The sequence below is a fragment of the Octopus bimaculoides genome, chromosome 9 (assembly GCF_046866305.1).
Source record: "Octopus bimaculoides isolate indiv1 chromosome 9, ASM4686630v1, whole genome shotgun sequence".
NCBI classification, from domain to species: domain Eukaryota; kingdom Metazoa; phylum Mollusca; class Cephalopoda; order Octopoda; family Octopodidae; genus Octopus; species Octopus bimaculoides.
In genome coordinates, this window is record NC_142936.1 from 92294781 (window position 1) to 92313021 (window position 18241).

The window sequence follows — 18241 nt, forward strand, 5'->3', positions numbered from 1 at the left end:
AGTACTTATTCTATCGGTCTCTTTTGCCGAAATGCTAGGTTACGGGGACGTAAACACACCAGCATCGGTTGTCAAGCAAAATTGGGGGACAAACACAGACACACAAACACACACATATATATACATATACATATATGCGATGGGCTTCTTTCAGTTTCTGTCTACCAAATCCACTCACAAGGCTTTGGTCAGCCCAAGGCTATAGTAGAAGACACTTGCCCAAGGTGCCACGCAGTGGGACTGAACCCGGAACCATGTGGTTGGTAAGCAAGCTACTTACCACACAGCCACTCCTGCGCCTACATGTATGTATGTATATTTTCTGTGAAAAGCATGTCAAACTATGGGGAAAATATTACTTTGCTTAGTAACAGGCAAAGGTTAGTGGCAAGAAGGGCATCCAACAGCAGAAAATTACTTCAATAAATTTGGTTTGACCCATGCAATTATGAAAAAGTGGAGGTTAAATGACGATGTGTGTGTGTGTGTGTGTGTGTATTTATGTGTGTGTCTCTATTTAATGGATGTGTGTGTTTTATGTCAGACCCATGTTTTTTTTTTAATGCATGTATCAGGCAGGATACATTCCTATGAAGATATAATAACAATGCTTTACGACAAACGTGTATTGAGTATATTAACACTTCCCCCCTACCACTCCACCACCACCACCACCACCACCACCGCACAGACACACAGATGTATCAGTGTATTTTGTGCTGGATACATGAATAATGATTAATAAATGTGGCCAACTTATGAGAAAGTAATAAGCTTCTTACAGATGTATTTATATACATTAGCGTCAAGGCTAGACTGGCTTTCTCATTATTCTACAACATTTATTAATCACGTCTATCTGTGTACACATGTGTACGTGACCATCATCGTCATCATTTTCATCATCATCATCGTATAATGTTTGCTTTCCATGCTGGCATGGGTTGGACGGTTTGACTAAGGACTGGCAAGCCAGAAGGCTGCACCAGGCTCCAATTTGATCTGGCAAGGTTTCTACGGCCGGATGCCCTTCCTAACGCCAACCACTCCAAGTGTGTAGTGGGTGCTTTGTACATGTCACCGGCACAGGGGGCCAGTCAGGTGGCACTGGCATTGACCACGTTTGAATGGTGCTTTTTACGTGCCACTGACACAGTGGTCAGCTGGTCAGGGGGACTGGCATCGACCATATTTGGATGGTGCTTTTTATGTGCGACCGGTACGGGGGGGGGGGCAGTCAGGTGTCAATGGCATCGACCACATTCGCATGGTGCCTTTTCCATGCCACTGATGATGATGATGATGATGAGTGGTTCTCATGACCCTTGGGAGTCCATATAAGATTTTCTTGTTAAAAATTGCATGCAATAAACTTTTACAATACATGTGTCGCATGGTCGATGCCAGTGCCGCCTGGCTGGCTCCTGTGCCAGTGGCATGTAAAAGGGTTGGTCACAAGAAGAGCATCCAGCCAAAGTAGAAAATCTGCCTCGACAGAATTCCTCTTCTGACTCATGCAAACGTGGATAAGTGGCTGTAGAATGATGTATGCGCATGGTGAAGGTTTGTTGTCTAGTAGATTGGGAGTTGTACTCACAGTGGCTAGATCGTGGGTTCGATTTCTGAACTAAGCGGTGTGTTGTTTTTTTTAAGCAAAACACTTCATTACATGTTGCCCCAGTACACTTAGCTGTAAATGGGTCACCCCTGTGATGGACCATTCTTCTGATCAGGGGAAATGTTGGCCTGCTCACCTAGACAGTGGGGTGGCACGATTCGAAAGCTAAAATATGATGCAAAGTGCATTGTGACCAGCGATGTATAACAACATTTGACCGTTTGGTCAATCACGTAGTATATACGCACATCCACATCTATATATGCATGTGTCTTGTTCACAGGAGAAAACAACATGGGCTAACAGCTGAAGGATTGCAATCCTGTTAAGCCTCGTGCATGTCTGCTTTCAGTGCTGCCATGTTTTGGGTGGATCGTCATGGCCTGAGTCAGTCGAGTTGTTAAGGCCTTCCTAGGTGGGAGCAGACGAATGCTTTTAATGTGTGGCAAAATAAACTGGACATACCTTTTAGCATCGGTCTTGTTTTGATTTACTGAAGGGTTTCACACCAACAGATGTTGTGACCTCCAGTTGAAGGCTGAAGAAGGGAACACACACGCATGCACATGGCATATGCAAACACATCCACACATACACATATGCACGTACATGACACATAACACACGCACACACACACGACTTGTGCACACACACACACACAACTTGTGCACATACACACACACACAGTGACACACGACTCACACACAATGTGACACACACACATGAAATGCACGCATGCACATGGCACACACACACAACGCATGCACATACACAGTGACACACACACACACACACACACACACAATGTGACACACGACACATACACACATGACTCACACACACACACACAGACATACACACGCACATGCGACACAGCTTTGTTTAATACTGTCCTTCACATAGCAGTAATCACAGAGGATGACGACAGTCTGTCTGTCTGTCTGTCTGTCTACATTGGTAATGACTATCCATATGAAAGGCTATATGTTGTAAAAGAATATCCTCATCATCATTTTGTCATCATCCACCCTAATAAGGAATCGTTTTATTTTAATGAGTGTGTGTGTACGTATACAGGTGTGTGTTGCAATTATTACATTTAGGACTTAATTAATCCCTTTTGATACCATCTTACCTGAGACTGTCCATGGTTTTCTCATACACACTTCTTGTTTTAATGTCATCCAAATTTAAATTGCTTATTAAAATTTCATATTAGTTAATTTTCTAAACGTCATTTTAATGATAATAGAAAAGTTCGTTAACTAAATTCTTCATTATTTTAAATATTAATTGAAACTCAGACAGTTGATTTCAACAGAAATATGGTGTAGGTGTGTGGTAAGAAGTTTGCTCTCCAACTGCATGGTTCCAAGTTCAGTCCCACTGCGTGGCACCTTGGGCAGGTGTCTTCTACTTGGTCCAGCCAGCCAGAGCCTTGTGAGTAGATTAGCAAACAAAAACTGAAAGAAGCCTGTCATGTGTATATATATATATATATATATATATATATATATATATATATATATATATGACAGGCTTCTTTCAGTGTGTGTGTGTGCCTGCCTGTCTGTTTGTATGTATGTCTGTGTCTCCCACCACAGCTTGACAACCGGTGTTAGTGTGTTTACATTCCCATAACTTAGCAGTTCAGCAAAAGAGACTGATAGACTAAGTACCAAGCTTAAAAAAAAAGACACAATAAGCCCCAGGATCGATTTGTTAGACTAAAATTCTTGAAGGCGGTGCCCCAGTATGGCCACAGTCTACAAAACTGAAGCAAGTAAAAAATAAAAGATAAAAAAAAAGGTCAGTTGTATCAAAAATGCAACAAAAATGTGCACCACCATGTTGATCCTCATTTTTGCTGTTATCATCATCGTCATCATCATCATCATTGCCAAGGACATACCTCACATATTTTCACTTGTTTCATTTTGATGCCAGCATCACCATCACCATCACCATCACCATCACCATCACCATCACCATCACCATCACCATCACCATCACCATCACCATCAGCAGCAGCAGCAGTATTATCACAACTGTTTTTTTTTTAGCTTTTGTTTATTTCTTTCTTGTGCAAAAGGATCTTGTATATAGGTCATCTCTTTTTCTTTCTCTATTGTGTCCCCTCATATGTGGAGTGGCAGCTGGTGGTGGTCGTGACAAGAAAGAGTTGATGCTTGTGGTGGTGGTGGTGGTGGTGGAAGTGTTGGGAGTAATGGGGTGAGACGTTGAGCCTGTTGACTGCTCTATCGCATCCAATCAGAACCAAAGTCCATTCTTTCTCTCGCAATCTTATCCTTGCACGCCACCGCATGCTTGAAAGTCTGTGTGTCTCTCTCGTCTGGTGCTTTCACTATCTCACAATGGAATTTCGGTTAGGAAATGTTGTTATCATTTGGTTGGTTGGTGGCATGTAAAAAGCACCATTCAAGGGTGGTCATTGCCAGTGCTGCCTGACTGGCTCCCATGCCAGTGGTATATAAAAAGTACCATTCGAGTGTGGTCATTGCCAGTGCTACCTGACTGGCTCCTGTGCCGGTGGCATGTAAAAAGTACCATTCAAGTTTGGTCGTTGCCAGTGCCACCTGACAGAGCTTTTGAAAACAAGACATTTGTACGACAGAACCAGAGGTGGTTTCAGCCAGGTTGGTATCGAAAGGGTTAATGATAACAATATCATAGGATTTTTTTTAAATATGCAATGGCTATGAGGTTGGGGGGTCATCCTAAAATAGGAATCAAAGGGTTCCATAGGCAAAAAATTGTTGAAAACCACTGGGTCGAACCACAAGCCAACCAAATTTCCACCTGTCCCATGTTGATCAGTTTGTGATTGGTGGTTGCTGGTTGATGTGATAATATGCCAACTGAGAGAGAGAGAGAGATAACAAACCTTGTTCACTGGAATAGATAACACACCTTGTAGATACCATGTTGAAACTGATACACACCTTATTTAAATATCTTGTTGATAATGCAAGCCGTTCAGGTAACCTCTATATGGTTGTTTAATTGACTAGAAATAGCAGCAAAAATTCCCCTCAAATCACATCCCATTGTCCTAGAAAAGATGACTGCATTATATAAATGTGGTCTTGGCTGTACTAAGCCAAGGCAAAAAGTTGGCATTTTCATGAACACAAGATCTATCATCAAAAGTGGGCATGATCAGGACTTACCTGGGGTTAAACAACAACAACAACAGCTGGCTTGTAAATATGGTAATCCTGTGCCAGCCAGTTCAGAATCCTTTAACTTATTCATTGCTAACATAATGTTGTCCCACCATTGGTATTTTCTATGGTCCCTCTTCAGACATTCACTGGAATTGTTAGCATTGTTTGTTTTAGGGTCCATATCATTATGGCAAACATTTACTATCTTCCTTTTCAAATTCTTCAGTTTGTCTGGTAGTTCTTCATAGCTTTTACCCCAAATACTCCATTAGTATCATATTTCTGCACCATTCCTTCCAAAATTGGTTGGTACCTCTGTATCTGTCTGTCTCTCTCCATCTAAGTCTGTCTGTCTGTCTCTGTTCAACTTCTCTTTCTCTTATCCTCCATCTCTCCTGTTTTGGAAACATCTGCTCCCAATTCTGTATTCCTTCTTCCTCTGAAAGAATCAAGCCAACAGTTATCTCTTTCTCTTTTCTTTCCTTTTTTGTTTGAGAGAGTCACATGGTCGAGAGGCAGAACCAATGGGAGTCTAGTAGAGAATAGTGTAAATTCGGAGGAACGAGGTAGAGACTGGAGCGGAGGTGGGGGTGGCAGAAGTGTTGATAATAATTATCTCTGTTTCAAAAGTGATTTTTATTTAGATTCTCGTTTAATAGGTTCAGAGTACATTTCAAAAATAACAAAAAGAATATAAAGAGATTGTTGCATAAAGACAGGAAACCATCCATGAATGAACCCCACCACCCACCCACCCAAGCCCATATACATGCATGATGCAAGCACTGGCTTTTGAGTGGGGTGGTGGTGGTAGAAATAGTAATTCAGTCTGATTTAGACTCAAGGCCAAGAATTTTGTGGACAAGGTTGGTCCACTACATTGCCCCCCAGAGGGGACAAACAAGGGATTAAGTCAATTACATTGACTCCAGTGTTGTAACTGGTACTTAATTTATCTAACGATGAAAGGCAAAGTCGACCTCGGCGGAATTTGAACTCAGAACATGAAGACGGACGAAATACCGCAAAGCATTTCGTCCAGCACGCTAACGATTCTGCCAGCTCACTGCCTTAACAGACAATTGTCCAGTTTCTATGGTCGATAAGTGATTGGGATCACGGCATTTGTCTGAATAGGATGTTGGTCTGTTTTAGGGTTCAGTTTTTGAGGGGAGGAGACATTGCCCTCCTCCCCATACTTGACAGGTATTTGCTTTTATTGACCCTGAAGAAATGAAAGGTAAAGGTGACTGAGGTGGGAGTTTGTCTGACATGGGGACAACTCTGCCAACTTGCTGCCTTGTGTGTGTGTTTGTGTATGTATGTATGTTTGTACTTGAGAAGACATGCCCACCACAACAGAATTGAGATCCTGAAACCAAGGTTCCACTTAAAAAGCATTGGTGTTGGTGATGGTGCCACATAAAAAGCACCAAGTACATTCTGGGGAGTGGTTGGCATTAGGAAGGGCATTCAGCCATAGAAACAGACTATGGAACCTGGTGCGACCCCTGGCCTTGCCAGTTCCTGTTGTGCCATTCAGCCCATGCCAGCATGGAAAATGGACATCAATTGTTGTTGATGATGATATATATATATATAATTAAACCTTGGGAGAGGCATTATGCCGGTAATAAACACACGCACTGGTTCAGTCCTTTATTAATTTATATAGTTTTTTGTTAAATTATTTCATTGCACTCTTGCAATCTCTTCAGTAACTTGTCTCTCCACTTCCATTTATTTTGAATATATGTGTGTGTGTGTGTGTGTCTGTCTGTAACTGTCATTCAAGCAGTATCCTTTGTTTCCAGTTTTACCTTATTTGGGAATAGGTGAGGATTGGTGACAGGAAGAGCTTCCGGCCATAGAAAACCGCCTGCAAATTCTGTCTGACCCATGCAAGCATGGAAAAGTGAATGTTAAACAGTGATGTGTATTTATTTGTTAAACCAAAATATGTAAGGTTGTATGTGTTTGCGTATTTAAGTACGCACTCGCACGTCCATATGAATAGATTTTTCTCTCCTAATTTACAGAGTCTCTTCTTCATCCCACCCATGAATACATCCAGTCGTTTGTTTGATTGCTTATTCATTGTATTCAGTGTGTAGGTCACAGTTGTATTGTGCTCACAGTCCATGTGAGCTGTTCTGTTATAATGTCATTCTTTTGTTAGTCAGTCGTCATAATTAACGTTATTTTCGTTATTCAAACAATCCAACAAACACAAATAAACAAAGGAAACAATAATTTTTTTATTGCTGCGGAAATAAGGAAATGGTATGGCAAGAATGGTGAAGTGCCAGACAAAATACCATAATTATCTGCAGCGCAATTTTAGACATCTGCTTTCTCTTCAGTTAGTTTTTATCACTTCATAAAACAATACCAGTAAAATACTGGGGGGGGGGGGGGATTGATTGATGTGGTTTTTGAACCTTCTCCTAAATGGACTTTGGGAATCACTGTGTCTACAGAGGGATTCCAAAGTCCCTTTAGGAAAGTGCCTTCTCCCAGGTCTTATTGGCAGCCTACAGGTATCCCCAATTTCCTCGTCAAATAATATTTGAAGAAGTTAAGAAAAGGACATGGACCGAGATAAAAAGCTGTCCTTGACCACATTCACTTCACAATTTGTTTCAAAATAGCCATCAGATAGGAAATTGTCCTTTCTTGCTAAAGAAAGCCAGTGGATCAGTGTTCATATTAGACATGGTTCGTAGCTGGACCTGTCCTTCATGTGGTAATAACTGTTTGACGTAAACCCTTAACCCTTTTCTTACCATATTTCTGTTGACATTTGTTGCTTTTGTTTCAATATATTCTTAAAATATAATAAAGAATTTAGTAAAACAACTTTCCCATTATTAAGCTGGGGTTTGGAATAAATTAGCATAAAATTTTGGTGGAAGATTATAATTTAGATTATAATTATAATTTAGACCACTTTATAAGAGTAAGTTTATGTCATAGAACCTGGTGTGGCCTCAGGTAGGTTGGTATCAAAAGGGTTATTAAGTCAGCAAGATGCAGATGCAAGGTGTGTGTGTGTGTGTGTGTGTGTGATGGTTTCATCATCCTGTGCACATTTTGGACAGTTTCAGGTACTGGCTACTCTGTCATGGCCATTTGTGTACAGCATACCTTAAACAACCAAAGCCCGTCATCTGTAACCTTGCTAGACCAGGGACTTTTGGAAAATGTCTGTAATCCCCAATGTGAAATTTTTTCTGAAGTGACTACTTAGATTGTTGTAATTGTTCCCCAGAATCATTTCCAGATCACTATTGCTTATGGCTTCCATGAACCCTCTATCAAATGTGAGGGTTGGCAGAAGGCAGTGAGTATCTGGCACCATTCCAAATGCAAAGGCCTTGCTTTGGTCTATACTTGACCCAGGGTTGCAAATCAGTCAAAGAAATGACCTATTATCAGACCTGTTCTGCAAACAGTGACCACATCTATTCACCATTGTCATTGTCCAGGAGTCTCTGGAGATGTGCCAGTCACAACGTATTGCCTTGTGTTTCATCAGCCACACCATCCTGAGACCTCACTGTTGTGGGCTTTGGGAGCAGGTTGAGCCCCCCCCCCCCCCCCCCGGCCTGAAGAACCTACTCCTTTTACAAGAAGTAAAAGGCCATACGCTCCAGTTTGGTTAGATATTTCCTGAGACAGGTTATGAGAAAGAGGCAGTAGTGCACAATCAATGCTATGTGGATGTGTGTTACTTGTGCCCAACTTTTCTGAGACAGCTTCTTCCCCTCAACCCATTTCTAAGTAATGGAATTGGTTACTCTTCTTATGACCACTTCTCAGTCTTTATCAACCGAGAGGGAAGAACATCGCAGTTGATCCTGAGGCGTAAGTTGAGCCAGGAGAGTAAACGGTCAAGATTAGAATGTCACGAGAAAGAATCTCAAGACAGACTCTTCAAGCTGAAGAGTCAGCTGGTGGGACATGTAGGGCTTGACCGAGAATGAAATGCTCGGATAATATCTGTAATCTCAACTGGTCATGCTTTGGAATTCAGCAGGAAAGCGTAATGATGGTTCATTCTGATAAGATCCTATGGAAGAGGTGAATGAGGACTTCTACCCTTTCCACCCCAGGAATTGTTGGTGGGGGAAAATGGATGGATGGAGGGTCAACGGACGTAGTTATTATAAGTTGTTTCCAAGCATTTAGAGCAGCACTTTATTGTTTGTGCCACTGCACTTCCTTTCAAGTTGTATTAGTAATAATAATAATAATAGTAAAGATGATGATGAAATTAATAATGATATGGTTTATTTGGCACAAAGCCTATAAAATGTTAAAGAGGAATGCACCGATTAATCTGGCCAAAAGTGTGATTTTGGCAAGAGAGAGTGTACATGTACCTACATACACATGCACACACGCATGCATATATATATATATATATATATATATATATATTAACCTATGTATGTAGATTCGTATGTGCACTACTTGTGCATGTGTAAATGCACATTGGTGTGTGCATTATGCATAATATTTATGGACATGTGCAAGTATACATGCATGCATGTTCACATATACACAGCTAGCTTTGTTTATGAAAATCTTTCAGCATTACATACATACATGTGTGTGTGTGTGTGTGTGTGTGTGTGTGTGTGTGTGTGTGTGTGTGTGTGTGTGAAATATCTCGTTACACTTCCGCTAATAGCTTTTCCTTAATTAGCTTACAAGCAATGATACAAAGAATAACATGAACCAACATAAGAGAAGGGGGAAAAAAAAGGGGGAGAGAGACCAGGAGACTAGAAGCATCCATTGATTAATAAAGTACCGTTACCTTGATACTGTTACTACCATCACTACTACTACTACTACTACTACCACCTCCACCACTACTACCATTACTACTGCCACCACCACATTGTCGATATTTTGTTGTTAATTTTGAATATTTGAATTGTATTTCTTTGTTGTGTGTGACTTGTGAAAGGGAAAAGTAAAAATAATTTTTAAATATTTAAAAAAAAAAATGTTTTTGTAAATAATATCGCTTAAAGAGTGTAAAGAAAATATATTTTTAAAGATAGGTGATAGGGGGTAATTTAGAGGGTGGGGAGGAGAAGGAGGAGAAGGTCTGGTAACAGGCCAGTAAGTCAATTGTCATGACTTTTTCCTCCACCCCAATATATGTGTGGGTGTGTGTGTGTGTGTGTGTATATATGCGTGTACACACTCACATACACATTGAAGACAAAAGAAAGATATAGCAAATTCTGTCAAAAAAAAAAATCAAAAAACAGTCATTTTGAGTAAACTGTGTAAAGAAAAAAATGCCCCCCCCCCCCTCCAAGAACCCCGCCCCCCCCCTCTCCCGAAAACAAGCAAAATACAATTATAAAATAAAGATCTATGGGAGTGCTTGAGGCATGCCACTGGTTTGCGTAGCTTCAACTGTTTTTACTGATAGGAAAGAGTGTTTGTCAAGAATCGACTTGTCTCAACTTGAACCCACACTAGGCCTGTTATTGTGTGTGTGTGTGTGTGTGTGTGTGTGTGTGTTTGGCTGTCTGCCTGTGGCTGCATAGTTAGCAGCTGTAGTTAAGTTCATCCTTTCTTTCTCCTATCATACCTGTAGTGTGTGTGTATGTATGTATCTATCTATCTATCTATCTATCTATTTGTCTGTCTATCTATCTATCTACCTATCTAGCTATCTGTCTATGTATGTATGTATTTATTTATTTATTTATGTATGTATGACTGTATGTATGTGTCTATCTATTTATGTATGTTTGTATCTCTATCTAACCCTACCTACCTGTCTGTCTGTCTGTCCATCCATCCTTCCTTCCTTCCATCCATGTGTATGATGGACTCTCTTGTCAAGGACGACATATGAGTGTCCAACTTTTGCAGAACTACCTGCCGCACAAATGATTTGCTTTATAGTGATCAAATGTATTGTGCTGCCGCCGCACATTGGCAGGCTCCATCCATTAATGGAATACATTAACCCCAATGCTTAACTGCTAATTATTTTATTACCTGTGAAGGGATGAAAGGCACAATTAACCTTGGCAGAATTTGACCTAAGTTTGTAAAGATGGATGAAATGCCACTAAGATTTTTGTCCAACCTGCTAACGACACTGCTAACTTACCTTATATTGGTAATCAATTAGACATTTCTCCAAGCGTTTACTGGTCTGCTCAATCTGGTATTCAAAATAGGTTATTCAATGGTTAATATATAAATCCACTAAGAATTCAGGTAATGTTAATGTTATTTTCCCATAATCCTTATTACTATTATTATTATTATTATTATTATTATTATTGGCGTAGGAGTGGCTGTGTGGTAAGTAGCTTGCTTACCAATAGCATGCTTTGGGGTTCAGTCCCACTGCGTGGCACCTTGGGCAAGTGTCTTCTGCTATAGCCTCGGGCCGACCAAAGCCTTGTGAGTGGATTTAGTAAACGGAAACTGAAAGAAGCCCGTTGTATATATGTGTGTGTGTGTGTGTGTGTGTATTGTATGTGTGTGTTTGTCCCCTCACCATCGTTTGACAAATGATACTGGTGTGTTTATGTCCCCGTAACATAGTGGTTTGGCAAAAGAGACCGATCGAATAAGTACTAGGCTGACAAAGAATAAGTTCTGGGGTCGATTTGTTCAACTAAAGGCAGTGCTCCAGCATGGCCGCAATCAAACGACTGAAACAAATAAAAGAATAAATGAATTATTATTATTATTATTATTATTATTATTATTAAGGTGGCGAGCTGGCAGAATCGTTAGCATGCTGAACGAAATGCTTAGCGGTATTTTGCCTGTTACTACGTTCTGAGTTCAAATTGCGCCGAGGTTAACTTTACCTTTGATCCTTTCGTAGGTCAATAATTTATATATATGAATTAAAGAGAGAGACAAAAAGGAGTTAAAAAAATCCAGGCAGATATCAATAAGCACTGTTTTAAACGATTTTGATTAATTATATCAAACAGATACAAATGAATGCAAGTAGAATACACATCCAACAGGTGTTGGTTTGTTGATATCCCTGTAATTTAGTGGTTTGGCATAAGCGACTAATAAAATAAGCACCAGGCTTTAAAGAAAAAAAGCGTAGTAGGGTCTATTCATTTGACTAAAAATTTCCTTCACGGCAGTGCCCCAGCATGGCCACAGTCTAATGATTGAAACAAGTCAGAGAGAGAGAAGCTGCAGAATCTGTCTGTGTGAATGTTGATCGTATGGTTTTTATCATCCTTTCCTCTTCCTCCTTGTCCTCGACCACTGATTCCGTTGCCCTTACCACTGCTGCCACCTGTCTGCATTCAATTATTAATCCACAAGGGTGTGTGTGTTTGTGTGTATATGTGTTGGTGGCCTCTGTGTGTATGTGTGTGTGTGTGTGTGTGTGTGTGTGTGTATTGCTAGGTTATCAAGTCACCATCTAAGTCATCACAGTGTTCAAAAGGCAAGTCAATCTGGGGAAATTTATTCTCCAAGGCACACACACACACATACACACACACACACACACACACACATACACACACACACACTGTCTTTTTTATGTATAATCATACATGTACATGCGTGTGTGTGTGTTATATATAGTAATCCCTTGACTATTGTGGGTGTTATGTTCCACCCCCCACCCCCCGCGATAGGTGAAAATCCGCAAAGTGGAAACAGTGCTGTACTGTATATGTTTTTTTATTATTATTTTTATAATTTGTATATATTTATTTTATCATAAATGCAAAACAACAGCATGGAGGAATCGACGTATGCTTAAATAACATACCGCGATAGGTGAACCGCGATATGGCGAAGGATTACTGTGTGTGTGTGCATATATATATAATGTGAACTGGCAGATTTGCCATTGTTAACACTTTCCTTCAATATATATATATATGTGTGTGTGTGTGTGTGTGTGTGTGTGTGTGTGTGCAGGAGTGGGTATGTGTGGGCAAGTGTCTTCTACTATAGCCTCGGGCCAACCAATGCCTAGACGGAAACTATACTATCAGAGTGGTTGGCATTAGGAAGGGCATCCAGCTGTAGAAACTTTGCCAGATCAGATTGGAGCCTGGTGCAGCTGCTTCCTTTCCAGGCCTCAGTCAAACTGTCCAGCCCATGCCAGCATGGAAAACGGACATTAAACGATGATGATAATGATGGCAAATTAAAAAAACATGCAAACTACCCATTTTCTTTCCTGCACATTGACAAATGTAATGCAGTTAAGTTAGGTAGCCATATATGGAATTTGAAGGCCATCTCCACACTACATACAATTAAGAATGTTAATGGCTCTAAGAAATGCAACTTATGTATAGCAGAAAAAATTATATTCTTCTTATATCCAACAATTCCTACACACTGCTTCATTCCAGGTCTGAACTATATATATATATATATATATATATATATATATATATAAACATATATATATATAAACATATATATATATGTGTGTGTGTATGTGTGTGTGTGTATATATATATATATATATATATATATATATATATATATATATTATCTAATGTATACAGTATTTAAGATAAGAGCTTCCAATAATTTCTTGTCATAGTGACACTGAGATTATGCAGATTTACATAACGTGTTTTATGTCTCCAAATAATCTTCAGGCTCATAGCACTTGGTTCTATTTGAAAACCAGGAGACTTGAAGATTGTTTGGAGACACAAGCCACGTTATACAAATTTGTCTAACGTCAGTGTCTCTTTGGTTAGGAATTATTTGTAGCTGTTATAAAATAATGTGTGCCTTAAATGATATTTATCTTTCACTAAATGAAGTAGATTTTTGTTTTTTTTTTGTTGATCTTACCTTAATGGATCAATAAATTTGTGTGTGTGTGTGTGTGAGAGAGAGAGTGTATATGAATTCATTATTAAGTACAATCTGGAGTTGTTACCGTTCTTCTTTTTAAAACTTATAACGAAACAAGCCAGTTACCTTGAACTATTTCTACCAACCAACAGGTGTTTCAAAGTAAATATTCGGTGGGTGACTATGGTGGTAGTAGGAGGAGTTATTTAACCCTATACCTGCTCTAATCCAGTAAATCTATAACCAAAAATGTTCCATCTGTGACCATATTTCATTTTTTTTTTGTCAGACATTACATATCTAGGAATACATTATTTAATGTGCTTTCCCTCCCCTCAAAATATGCTATGATTTGAGGAAGATTTTGCTGCCTTTTCTTACAGGATGGGCAGCTGCATACAGGCTCCCTCATTGGGTTGTAGTCGTGTTAGTGCTTAGTAGTGGTAGTGATGGTGGTGGTAGGAGTGGTGGGAGAGCAAAAGGTATAAACTGTATCTCATATTTATCATGTATACAAATATATGCACACAAACACACACACACATGCGTACACGTATGTATATGCTGGTGTGGCCCCTGACCTTGCCAAATTCTGTAAAGCTGTCCAACCCATGCCAGCATGGAAAATAAATGTTAAATGTTGATGATGATGGTTGATGATGAACACACACACACACATGTACATACGCATGCACAGACACATCTGTGTGTTTAAGCAGGGTTTTGGGTTCTGCCTCAGTGTTGCACCTTGGGCATGTGTCTTCCAATATAGCCTTGGCGCAGCCAAAGCCTTCTGAGTGGACTTGGTAAATAGAAACTGAAAGAAGCCCATTGTGTATATATGTAAATGCATATGCACACGTGTGTGTGTGTGTGTGTGTATGAGTTTCCTTGTCTTGACATCACATGACAGCTGTAAACAAGTGCCACCAACATACAAGCAGTGTACTTTGTTTCCATAATTCCACGTTCAGCCATGAGCAAATGTTACCTTGCTTTGAAACAGGTAAAGGCTTGGTGCCAGTCCTGAGAAAAGCAGCCTTGGTGGATGCCAAAATGTATGTGTCTGTGTTATTGTTTACATTTGCGTTTCTTTGAAAACCACAGGCTTCGAGTGGTGATGCGCCATTGTCAGTTCTCCTGTCAACAAATCACCTGTTTGCTTTGTGTAAAATAAAAGGTCCTTTACTTGATAAACAAGTAAGAGTTAGGGGCAGGAAGGGTATTCAACTACAAAAGCTATGTGTCTGTAATGTATTCATCTAACCCATGCTAGCCTGGAAAATCTATAAGAACCAAACTTTGTCAGGCAGTTATTATATCTCTTGTGACATGTAAACACCCTGCTTTTATTCCTTTACCTGCTGCTGCTGTATTTCTCAGACCAAATTCTACAGCCCACATCACACCAAAACCAGAGGTTGACTTACATACCATAAGCACTCTGAAGGACCAACATCTCGGTGTGAAATTGCTGCAGGTTATGGAAAGAGAGTGACAACGTTTGAATGTTTACACTACAGACTGTGTTCACTTGTGTGCTGGAAAATACAGTGTGACTAAGCTAGTGTCTTTAGTTGAACAGTGGCTGAGGAGGTGATTTGTCTGAAAGTCACTGAAACTTTTAGATATCTCATGAAGTAACTTGTGGTTAATATTACATATTGCCTTTAAGGGGTATATTTCAGGTTGGCTTTTCCCTGTTCCATTGATTCAAATGGACATAGCACCAACTACCTATTGAGTTCTTTCACTCTCTGTGATTAAATGCTTTTTGCTTAGATGAATTAATATTGTACTGATCAGGTTTTTGACTCTTGTATCTATTATATGTGTGTGAGTGTGTATAAATATTTTTTTTTTTATTATTAATCTGCAAAAGTTACAGATTGTCTCAGGGGCTGACAGTTTCATGTTGATGCACTCTGTAACTTCTACTGATTAATAATGAAATGCACACACACACACACACACACGTGCACACACACATAAAACATCAAAGTATCGACAACAAATATATCTGCATAATTTACATGTTGGTTTCAATAACTAGGCTAAAACTGATTGCCTGTCAGGATTTATCAATACCTGTGGTAATTTTGCTGTCACAATTGCAGCCAGGTGTTGCAACAACGAACACAACAGAATATGCTGAAACAATTTCTAACACTCTCTGTCAATTCATCTCTATTCATGTGTAGCTAATATAAATTTTTCTATTTATCTAATAATTTTTCTATACATCTGCCCCTGTCTATCTTGGCTGTCCATAAGCTGTTATTTCTCTGCCTGTCTTGAATACATTGGCAAACCACTTCCTGTTCACTGATATTTTATTTTATCAAGGGTAGCGGGTGACTGGGGTTCAGGATACCGTTTATCTAAATGGGGTGTTGAACCACATATCGCTTGTATATTTCATATTAGTGGAACTGGTGTCCTCATCTTGATTGTTGATATTTCCCTACTCTTCAACTGTTGTATGCTCCAGCCATCTTCAGGTGTCTTGTGTTGAACTTGGTTGTTGTATCTAAACCTGAAACTATTCATGAAGGACATGTAATTTACTGATGCCACAAAGTTCAGTATTTCAATGGCGACCGGATACAACAACCAAGTTCAACACAAAACACCTGAAGATGGCTGGAGAATACAACAGCAGAAATGTAGTGAAATCAGCAATCAGGATGGGGGCACCAGTTTGACTGATGTATACAGTATACATAATATAAATATCTCTTCTTGCAAATATAGAGTTGTGACTCCATATGTGTTTGATTAAAAAGTAAGCCATTGCTGTCTTGTGTCTCAAAACTCGTGTGACTGGTCACCCAGTTTCCATCTGTTTAAGTGGCGGAGATCACGACATTTCCTCTGAACATAACACCCAGTGTATCAAAGGATCTTTCGTTTACAACTGACTGAACTGGAACCAAATGAAATGAAGTGTTTTGCTCAAGGACACAACAGCATTGCCTGGGTCAGGAAGTGAAACCGTGATCTTAAGATCATGAATACAATGCCCTAACCAACAGGCATGTACCTTCACATGTGTTTAATATCCACATGTATTTTGTACTACTATAATTTAACTACTATAACAACCACTGTTATAACCAGGGCTGTGGAGTCAAAGCAAAAAACTTTGACTCTGACTCCTCTACTATTGGTGACTCCGACTCCTCTTTATGTAATTAAGTGATTGTGGTCCACATATTTCATGAAGCTTATGCACATGCTTGTACTTTGAGCAGGCCTATTTGTTACGACTGGTTTATATTAAAGAATATATTGTGAGTCCGTATAGTTTTACCGATTCCTTGTCTCCACAACTCTCTGACTCTCCAACACGGTGACTCTGATTCCACAACTCTCCGACTCAGCAACTCTCCGGCTCGGAGACTCTCCGGCTCGGAGACTCTCCGGCTCGGGGACTCTCCGACTCGGGGACTCTCCGACTCGGGGACTCTCCGACTCGGGGACTCTCCGACCTAGCGACCCGACGACTCCCTGACTTGGCGACTCCCCGACCCTCTGACCTGGCGGCCCTCTGACTCGGCAACTGTCCAACTCCATGACTCTCCACCTCCGACTCCATAGCCCTCATTATAACTATCATTTGCTAACTTGTTATGTAGCTGTGTATTTATATGTGATGAGTGGATGCAGATTTATTGCTGTTTGGTTTCTGTCCAACTGGTTTTATGTCTCTTACATAATTTGTATCTTCATTAGTATAAATGGCGTGGTGTTGAAGAGAACTGGGCTTACATTTAATGGACTTCACAGGATAGCTGTGTGGTTAAGAGATTTGCTTACCAATCACATGATTTCTGGTTCATTCCCACTTCGTGGCATCTTGGGCAAGTGTTTTTATAGCCCTGCACTGACCAAGTCCTTGTGAATGGATTTGGTAGATGGAAACAGAAGCCCATCGTACATATATATCTATGTACGTATCTGTGTCTGTTCGTTCCCCATCACCGCTTGACAACCAGTGTTGGTATGTTTACATCCCCATGACTTAGTGGTTTGAGGAAAGATACTGGCAAAATAAGTATGAGGCTTTAAAAAGAAAAAAAAGTTCTGAGGCCAATTTATTTGACTAAAAAAATTCTTCAAGATGGTGCTCTACCATGGCCACAGCCTAACGGCTGAAAAAAGTAGAAGGTAAATAGATAAAACGCTTGGACTTAACTAATTTGGGTAGATTATGAGATGCCAGTGTGAACGTTGAAGTAACCAAGTAAACAAACAGGGTAAAAAAAGCAGCACTTAATTTCTTGGTGGTTGGATAAACTGAATAAGCAGGCTGAGGGTGTGTGTGTGTGTGTGTGTGTGTGTGTGGTACTATCATGCAGTGCACAGAATCAAGATAAAACAAAGATCTTTATAAAACCTTTGACCTTTGGAATTTTGTTGTCGTTACTGATCTTCTTAATTAATGTTGTGACCTACTAATGAAAAAAAAAAAAACCCTGGGAATTAAGATTGTTGTTGTTGTTGTTATAAATGTGATTACTTCATTCATTGTCACCTCCCCCTCCATTACTCCCATTGCTGGCATCATCATCATCAC

General features: G+C 39.9%; 1 protein-coding gene and 1 long non-coding RNA gene across 42 annotated transcripts in view; one reads left to right on the forward strand and one right to left on the reverse strand.

Annotated features, from left to right (window-relative positions):
- LOC149134270 (uncharacterized) overlaps positions 1 to 5226 on the reverse strand; it is a 16867-nt gene extending 11641 nt beyond the window's left edge. Inside the window, exon 1 of one of the 2 annotated variants that reach the window (XR_016243249.1) lies at positions 4810 to 5226. This is a non-coding gene — a long non-coding RNA (uncharacterized LOC149134270). The remainder of the gene's footprint in view (positions 1 to 4809) is intronic. The other variant, XR_016243248.1, reaches the window with a different exon arrangement.
- The window catches only part of LOC106868309 (uncharacterized), a 311641-nt gene that overhangs the window by 80824 nt on the left and 212576 nt on the right, over positions 1 to 18241 (forward strand). The window lies entirely within an intron of this gene.